Raw genomic sequence first — 8,897 nt, 5'->3', positions numbered from 1 at the left:
GGCGTTCTGAAAAACGCCCAGTGACAAGGATTTCTGGCGTTTAACGCCAGCCAGGGCACCTGGCTGGGCTTAAACGCCCAAAAGGGGTAACAAATGGGCGTTAAACGCCAGAATGGGTGCCATTCTGGGCGTTTAACGCCAGCTTGGTGGGGACCACATTTTGTTTTCAATTCAATTTTTTTCAAACTTTCCTTTTCTCACCCATACTTTTTCTACAAAATCACACTTCAATCATTCCTCATTCACTTTCAAATCTTCAAAAATCAAAACCACTCTTCAAATTTATTTCAATCAATTCAAACATTGTTCAAAAACTTCACCCTTTTTCTCAATTTCTTTCCATATCTTCTCAATCTCCTTTCAAATTTCTCTCTTCTTTTTTCGAAAACTCCCCTCCCCACCTTATAAATACACGTTTGGCTCCCTCATTCCATCACACCATTCGAATTTCCTCTTCCCCCCCTCTCTTCTCTCTATTCTTTTGCTTGAGACAAGCAAACCTCTAAGTTGGTGTGCTTTTCCGTGATCACTAAGCCAAGATTCATCAAGATCATGGCTCCTAAGGGAAAACAAACCAATTTAAGAGGAAAGAAAGAGACTAATCCAAAGATCTTTGGAATCAAGAGAAGTTCTTAACCAAACATGAAGACCATTATCACAAATAATGGGTCTGAGGTCAGTGATCCCGGGAAGTAAAATTTGATCTGAAAGAAGATGAATATCCGGGGATCCAAGAGCAAATTCGAAACAGAGGTTGGGAAGTTCTAACCAATCCTGAGACAAAGGTTGGAAGGAACATGGTTCAGGAATTCTACTCAAATCTGTGGCTGACAGATAAGCAGAGAATGACTGGAACCGCTTACCATACCTAGAACCATGGTCAGGGGAAAGTTATATACTTCCATCTGGACAAAATAAGAGAAATCTTCAGTTGCCTCAACTGCAGATGATCCTGACTCCTTCAATAGGAGGATGGTGAGAGTAGATAAAGGGTTGGATCAAGTTCTAGAGGACATATGCCTCCCTGGAACTAAGTGGATAACCAATTCTAAAGGTGTCCCTAACCAACTCAAGAGGGGAGACCTCAAACCAATTGCAAGAGGTTGGCTAGACTTTATTGGGCGTTCCATATTGCCCACTAGCAACCGTTCTGAGGTTACTATCAAAGAGCAGTGATGATTCATTGCATTATGCTTGGAAAAGCAGTGGAGGTGCATCATGTGATTGCTTGTGAGATCTACACAATTGCAAATAAGAATTCCACTGAAGCCAAATTGGCTACCCAAGCTTGATCTCCTTGCTCTGTAAGAGGCTGGGGTAAAGATGGGAGTAGATGAGTTCATACCCATTGAACATCCAATCACCAAGAAGTCAATGGAAGGACAAGTGCAAGACAACTCCATCAAGAGGAGGGCGCATGAGTTCCTCCCTGAATTCCCTGAAATTGGCTACTGGGCCAGCCTAGAAGCATCCATTAACAAGTTGCAAGAGACTATGGAGCAACTTAAGGAAGAACAGCAGAATCAAAACTGCATGCTCTGCAAATTGCTGAAAGAACAAGAGAAGCAGGGGCGTGAGATTCAAGAGATGAAACGCCAAAAGCTCTCCTCTCAAGCTGAGGGAGCATCCACTTCTCAAAATCAAGGTTGTTGAGTCCTAACTCTGTGAAAACCTCTATCATTAGGAGCCTACTCTTTTTCGTTTTTTTTTTATTATTTATTTTATTTTTCTATTTCTTGTTTCATCTTATATTTATTTTCTGAGTCTTGTTCTTAATTCATAATTAATAAAATTAAAGTTTATGCCTTAAAAGCTATAAATATCCTATGAATCCATCACCTCTCTTAAAAGAAAAATGCTTTAATCACAAAAAGAACAAGAAGTACAGGGTTTCGAAATTTATCCTTGAAACTAGTTGAGTTAGTTTGATGTGGTGACAATACTTTTTGTTTTCTGAATGAATGCTTGAACAGTGCATATGTCTCTTGAATTTGCTGTTTTAAGAATGTTAAAAATTGTTGGCTCTTGAAAGAATGAGGAGAAAGAGAACTGTTGTTGAGGATCTGAAAAATCATAAAAATGATTCTTGAAGCAAGAAAAAAGCAGAAAAAACAAAAAAAACAAAAATGTTCGAAAAAAAAAAAAGAAAAGAAATAAAGTTGTGAACCAAGGCAAAAAGAGTGTGCTTAAGAACCCTGGACACCTCTAATTGTGGACTTTAGCAAAGCTGAGTCACAATCTAAAAAGGTTCACCCAATTATGTGTCTGTGGGCATGTATGTATCCGGTGGTAATACTGGAAGACAGAGTGCTTTGGGCCACAGCCAAGACTCATACACTAGCTATGTTCAAGAATCATCATACTTAACTAGGAGAATCAATAACACTATCTGAGTTCTGAGTTCTCATAGATGCCAATCATTCTGAACTTCAAAGGATAGAGTGAGATGCCAAAACTGTTCGGAGGCAAAAAGCTACTAGTCCCGCTCATCTAATTGGAGCTATGTTTCTTTGATATTTTGGAGTCTATAGTATATTCCTCTCTTTTTATCTTATTTGATTTTCAGTTGCTTGGGGACAAGCAACAATTTAAGTTTGGTGTTGTGATGAGCGGATAATTTGTACGCTTTTTGGCATTATTTTTAGTATGTTTTTAGTATCTTTTAGTTAGTTTTTATTATATTTTTATTAGTTTTTATTTAAAATTCACTTTTCTGGACTTTACTAGGAGTTTGTGTGTTTTTCTGTGATTTCAGGTATTTTTTGGCTGAAATTGAAGGTTCTGAGCAAAAATCTGATCCAGAGACTGAAAAGGACTGCAGATGCTGTTGGATTCTGACCTCCCTGCACTCGAAGTGGATTTTCTGGAGCTACAGAAGCCCAATTGGCGCGCTCTCAACGGCGTTGGAAAGTAGACATCCTGGGCTTTCCAGCAATATATAATAGTCCATACTTTGTCCAAGATTTGATGGCCCAAACCGGCGCTCAAAGTCACCTACAGAAATTCCAGCGTTAAACGCCGGAACTGGCATAAAACTTGGAGTTAAACGCCCAAACTGGCATGAAAGCTGGCGTTTAACTCCAGAAAAGGTCTCTACACGAAAATGCTTCATTGCTCAGCCCAAGCACACACCAAGTGGGCCCGGAAGTGGATTTTTCTGTCATTTACTCATTTCTGTAAACCTTAGGATACTAGTTTACTATTAATAGGACCTTTTGACATTGTATCCGTACCTTATGACCTCATAACACTTTTTACACGTTTCTTGTACCTTCCACAGCATGAGTCTCTAAACCCCATGGTTGGGGGTGAGGAGCTCTGCTGTGTCTTGATGGATTAATGCAATTACTACTGTTTCTTGTTCAATCATGCTTGCTTCCATTCTAAGATATCACTTGCTCTTAACCCGGATGAATGTGATGATCCGTGACACTCATCATCATTCTCAACTATGAACATGTGCCTGACAACCACCTCTGTTCTACCTTAGATTAAGTAGATATCTCTTGGGTTCTTTAATCGGAATCTTCGTGGTATAAGCTAGAACTGATGGCGGCATTCAAGAGAGTCCGGAAGGTCTAAACCTTGTCTGTGGTATTCTGAGTAGGACTCAATGATTGAATGACTGTGACGTGCTTCAAACTCCTGAAGGCGGGGCGTTAGTGACAGACGCAAAAGAATCACTGGATTCTATTCCGGCCTGATTGAGAACCGACAGATGATTAGCCTATGCTGTGACAGAGCATCAGGGACGTATTTTCACTGAGAGGATGGGAGGTAGCCATTGACAACGGTGAAACCCTACATACAGCTTGCCATGGAAGGAGCCTTGCGTGTTTGATGAAGATGACAGTAGGAAAGCAGAGATTCGGAAGATGGAGCATCTCCAAAGCCTCAGCCTATTCTCCATTACTGCAAAACAAGTAATCATTTCGTGTTCTTTTGCTTTTTACAATCAATCCTGATAATTTCTGATATCCTGACTAAGATTTACAAGATAACCATAGCTTGCTTCAAGCCGACAATCTCCGTGGGATCGACCCTTGCTCACGCAAGGTATTACTTGGACGACCCAGTGCACTTGCTGGTTAGTTGTGCGGGATTGCAAAAGTGTTATTGCAATTTCGTGCACCAATAAGCATAAAAATTCGAAAAACAGAGAAATAAAGAACAAGGAGATTAAAGAACGGGTCCACCTCAGTGATGGCGGCTTGTTCTTCCTCTTGAAGGTCTTTATGGAGTGCTTGAGCTCCTCAATGTCTCTTCCTTGTCTTTGTTGCTCATCTCTCATGATTCTTTGATCTTCTCTAATTTCATGGAGGAGGATGGCATGTTCTTGGTGCTCCACCCTTAGTTGTCCCATGTTGGAACTCAATTCTCCTAGGGAGGTGTTTTAGTTGCTCCCAATAGTCTTGTGGAGGAAAGTGCATCCCTTGAGGTATTTCAGGGATCTCATGATGAGAGGGGTCTCTTGTTTGCTCCATCTTCTTCTTAGTGATGGGCTTGTGGTCATGCCTTCTCAGTTGAACCGGCTTTGGATGCCATAAATGGTTATGGAAAAACAAAAAGCAATGCTTTTACCACACCAAACTTAAAAGGTTTGCTCGTCCTCGAGCAAAAGAAGAAAGAAGGGAGTAGAAGAAGAAGAAATGGAGGAGAGGGAGATGGCTTTGTGGTTCGGCCAAAAGGGTGAGGTAGGTGGGGTTTTATGAAGGATGGATGTGAGTGGTGAAGAGGTATTGAGGTGATTGGTGAATGGGGGAAGAAGAGAGAGAGTGGTGGTGGGGTTGGTGGGGATCCTGTGGGGTCCACAGATCCTGAGGTGTCAAGGAAAAGTCATCCCTGCACCAAATGGCTTTCAAAATCACGTTTTGAGCCAATTCTGGCGTTAAATGCCGGGCTGGTGCCCCTTTCTGGCGTTTAACGCCAGGTTCTTGCCCTTTCCTGGCGTTTAACGCCAGTCTGGTGCCCCTTTCTGGCGTTAAACGCCCAGAATGGTGCCAGACTGGGCGTTAAACGCCCAACTGCTAGGCTTACTGGCGTTTGAACGCCAGCAACATCTTCCTCCAGGGTGTGCTGTTTTTCTTCCTGTTTTTCATTTTGTTTTTGCTTTTTCAATTGATTTTGTGACTTCTTATGATCATCAACCTACAAAAAACATAAAATAACAAAAGAAAATATATAAAATATAATCATTGGGTTGCCTCCCAACAAGCGCTTCTTTAATGTCAGTAGCTTGACAGAGGGCTCTCAATGAGCCTCATAGATACTCAGAGCAATGTTGGAACCTCCCAACACCAAACTTAGAGTTTGAATGTGGGGGTTCAACACCAAACTTAGAGTTTGGTTGTGGCCTCCCAACACCAAACTTAGAGTTTGACTGTGGGGGCTCTGTTTGTCTCTGATTTGAGAGAAGCTCTTCATGCTTCTTCTCCATGGTGACAGAGGGATATCCTTGAGCCTTAAACACCAAGGATTCTTCATTCACTTGAATGATCAGTTCACCTCCATCAACATCAATTACAGCCTTTGCTGTGGCTAGGAAGGGTCTACCAAGGATGATGGTTTCATCCATGCATTTCCCAGTCTCTAGGACTATGAAATCAGTAGGGATGTAATGGTCTTCAATCTTAACCAAAACATTCTCTACAAGTTCATAAGCTTGTTTTCTTGAGTTGTCTGCCATCTCTAGTGAGATTCTTGCAGCTTGTACCTCAAAGATCCCTAGCTTCTCCATCACTGAGAGAGGCATGAGGTTTACACTTGACCCTAAGTCACACAGAGCCTTCTTGAAGGTCATGGTGCCTATGGTACAAGGTATGGAAAACTTCCTAGGATCTTGTCTCTTTTGAGGTAATTTCTGCCTAGACAAGTCATCCAGTTCTTTGGTGAGCAAAGGAGGTTCATCCTCCCAAGTCTCATTTCCAAATAACTTGTCATTTAGCTTCATGATTGCTCCAAGGTATTTAGCAACTTGCTCTTCAGTGACATACTCATCCTCTTCAGAGGAAGAATACTCATCAGAGCTCATGAAAGGCAGAAGTAAATCCAATGGAATCTCTATGGTCTCATTTTGAGCCTCAGATTCTCATGGTTCCTCATTAGGGAACTCTGTTGAGGCTAGTGCACGCCCATTGAGGCCTTCCTCAGTGGCGTTCACTTCCTCCCTTTCCTCTCCAAATTCGGCCATGGTTATGGCTTTGCACTCTCCTTTTGGATTTTCTTCTGTATTACTTGGAAGAGCACTTGGAGGGAGTTCAGTAATTTTCTTGCTCAGCTGTCCCACTTGTGCCTCCAAATTCCTAATGGAGGACCTTGTTTCATTCATGAAACCTTGAGTGGTTCTAATTAGATCAGAGACCATGGTTGCTAAGTCAGAGGGGTTCTGCTTAGGATTTTCTGTCTGTTGCTGAGAAGATGATGGAAAAGGTTTGCCATTGTTAAACCTGTTTCTTCCACCATTATTATTGAAACCTTGTTGAGGTCTCTCTTGATTCTTCCATGAGAGATTTGGGTGATTTCTCCATGAAGAATTATAGGTGTTTCCATAGGGTTCTCCCAGGTAATTCACCTCTTCCATTGAAGGGTTCTCAGGATCATAAGCTTCTTCTTTAGATGAAGCATCCTTAGTACTGCTTGGTGCACTTTGCATTCCAGACAAACTTTGAGAAATCAAATTGACTTGTTGAGTCAATATCTTGTTCTTGAGCCAATATGGCATTCAGAGCATCAATCTCAAGAACTCCTTTCTTCTGACTTGTCCCATTGTTCACAGGATTCCTTTCAGAAGTGTACATAAATTGATTATTTGCAACCATTTCAATGAGTTCCTGAGCCTCTGTAGGTGTCTTCTTCAGATGAAGAGATCCTCCAGCAGAGCTATCCAAAGACATCTTGGATAGTTCAGAGAGACCATCATAGAAAATACCTATGATGCTCTATTCAGAAAGCATGTCTGAAGGACATTTTCTGATTAATTGTTTGTATCTTTCCCAAGCTTCATAGAGGGATTCTCCTTCCTTCTGTCTGAAGGTTTGGACTTCCACTCTAAGCTTACTCAATTTTTGAGGTGGAAAGAACTTTGCCAAGAAGGCATTGACTAGCTTTTCCCATGAGTCTAGACTTTCTTTAGGTTGTGAGTCCAACCAAGTCCTAGCTCTGTCTCTTACAGCAAAAGGGAATAGCATCAGTCTGTAGACCTCAGGGTCAACCCCATTAGTCTTGACTGTGTCACAGATTTGCAAGAATTCAGCTAAAAACTGATGAGGATCTTCCAATGGAAGTCCATGGAACTTGCAATTCTGTTGCATTAGAGAAACTAATTGAGGCTTAAGCTCAAAGTTGTTTGCTCCAATGGCAGGGATAGAGATGCTTCTCCCATAGAAATTGGGAGTAGGTGCAGTAAAGTCACCCAGCACCTTCCTTGCATTGTTGGCATTGTTGTTGTTTTCGGCTGTCATGGGTTCTTCTTCTTTGAAGAATTCGGTCAGGTCCTCAATAAAGAGTTGTGCCTTAGCTTCTCTTAGCTTTCGCTTCAAGGTCCTTTCAGGTTCAGGGTCAGCTTCAACAAGAATGCCTTTGTCTTTGTTCCTGCTCATATGAAAGAGAAGAGAACAAGAAAATATGGAATCCTCTATGTCACAGTATAGAGATTCCTTGAGGTGTCAGAGGAAGAAAAATGGAAGACAGAGGTAGAAAATTCGAACTTATTAAAGAAGATGAAGTTCGAATTTTGTATTAAGGAATAGTGTTAGTCCATAAACAGAAGGATGTGAGAAGAGGAGAAGTAATTTTCGAAAATTAAGTAAAAAATTTTGAAAACATTTTGAAAAACACTAATTGATTCTCAAAAACTAAGAATAGAAAAAGAATCAAGTGATTTTTGAAAAAGATTTGAAATTAGAAATCAAAAAGATATGATTGAAAACTTATTTTGAAAAAGAAGTGATTGAAAAATTATGGTTTTAAAAAGATATGATTGAAAAGATATGATTTGAAAACAATTTTAAAAGATATGATTTGAAAACAATTTTAAAAGATATGATTTGAAAACAATTTGAAAAGATATGATTTTTAAAAATTAATGACTTGCCTAACAAGAAAAGATATGATTCAAACATAAAACCTTCCTCAACAGAAAAGGCAAAAAATGTTCAATCAAATCATTAATTGTTAGTAAGTATCTTTGAAAAAGGAAAGAAATCGATTTTGAAAACATTTGATTGAAAAGATATGATTTGAAAAAGATTTGATTTTGAAAAACTTTGAAAACTTGAAAAAAGAATTGATTTTGAAAACAAAATCTTCCCCCTTGTGCAATCCTGGCGTTAAACGCCCAGAATGGTGCACATTCTGGCGTTTAACGCCCAAACTACTACCCTTTTGGGCGTTAAACGCCCAACCAGGCACCCTGGCTGGCGTTTAAACGCCAGTCTGTCTTCTTCACTGGGCATTTTTGAATGCCCAGCTTTTTCTGTATAATTCCTCTGCAGTATTGATGGTGTTTTTGCGGAAAACAAATTTTCCAAACACATAGATCTAACCGGCAAGTGCACCGGGTCGCATCAAGTAGTAATAACTCACATAGAGTGAGGTCGATCCCACAGGGATTGATGGATCAAGCAATTTTAGTGGGTGATTAGTTTAGTCAAGCTAACATTGAGTGAATTGTGTGAAGTTGATCAACAGAAAGTAAATTGCAAGGAATTTAAAAGATGCAAAAAATAAAATTGCAGGAAACTTAAAGAACAAGAAAGTAAAAGAGCTGAAACTTAAATTGCAAGAAATGTAAATTGCAGTAACTTAAATGGCAAGAAAGGTAAATTGCTTAAAAGTAAAAGGGAATTGAGGATAGGGATTACAGAATCTAAACCAAGAGAAAGTAAATGGCAACAATT

At 40.1% G+C, this 8,897-nt stretch overlaps 1 non-coding gene across 1 annotated transcript; it reads left to right on the top strand.

Moving 5' to 3' along the window:
- Positions 1–6,947: 6,947 nt before the first annotated feature.
- Positions 6,948–7,055, top strand: LOC130959277 (small nucleolar RNA R71). The gene has a single exon (XR_009078370.1). It is a non-coding gene; the product is annotated as a small nucleolar RNA R71 (small nucleolar RNA).
- Positions 7,056–8,897: the final 1,842 nt, after the last annotated feature.

Source organism: Arachis stenosperma, chromosome 10 (genome assembly GCF_014773155.1).
Source record: "Arachis stenosperma cultivar V10309 chromosome 10, arast.V10309.gnm1.PFL2, whole genome shotgun sequence".
In the NCBI taxonomy this organism is placed as follows: Eukaryota; Viridiplantae; Streptophyta; class Magnoliopsida; order Fabales; family Fabaceae; genus Arachis; species Arachis stenosperma.
Note: the sequence above shows the minus strand (reverse complement) of the source record. Positions and strands in the feature narration are given on the sequence as shown.